The sequence below is a fragment of the Penaeus monodon genome, chromosome 19 (assembly GCF_015228065.2).
Source record: "Penaeus monodon isolate SGIC_2016 chromosome 19, NSTDA_Pmon_1, whole genome shotgun sequence".
NCBI classification, from domain to species: Eukaryota; Metazoa; Arthropoda; class Malacostraca; order Decapoda; family Penaeidae; genus Penaeus; species Penaeus monodon.
Genome location: NC_051404.1, coordinates 20299756 through 20300248, shown reverse-complemented (window position 1 = coordinate 20300248; position 493 = coordinate 20299756). Strand labels below are relative to the sequence as shown.

The window sequence follows — 493 nt, the reverse complement described above, 5'->3', positions numbered from 1 at the left end:
ATGTCATATCCTGTAGTTTCACTTGCTTCACCTGTTTTTTGCCAGTCTTTCCTTCCCTCATCCTTTTACCCCCTCTTCCTTCCTCCTCCTCTGTCACCCTTCCATCTCCTTCCCTACCTCCCCTCCGTTCTTTCTCCTCCCTTCCCTCTCCTCTGTTCTTTCTCCTTCCCTCCCTCCCCTCCGTTTTCTCTCCCTCCATGCATCTCAAGATTCACGATCAACTTCCTACAGTGAATCAAAGGACCGCCGGCCACGGGAGCGCTCGCGTGACAGTGACCTAAGGAGGGCTCGGCGTCACGCGGTCCTCCAGTTGCGGATCCAGTGCCTAGGTCGTCCTAATGATAGTGGGTCGTTCATTAGTGCATAACGCGCTGGGAAGGTTTGCGATAAGGAAAAGAAAAGGGCTTAGACTTAGCAGTGGGGTAAAGAGAGAGGTGTAGAGAGATGGTAGTAGATCCATAAACATAATTTTGGGGACACCGATGGTACTTTT

General features: G+C 51.3%; 1 protein-coding gene across 1 annotated transcript in view; it reads left to right on the top strand.

Moving 5' to 3' along the window:
• The window catches only part of LOC119585125 (active breakpoint cluster region-related protein-like), a gene marked incomplete at its 5' end in the record, with an annotated part of 19763 nt that overhangs the window by 9677 nt on the left and 9593 nt on the right, over positions 1-493 (top strand).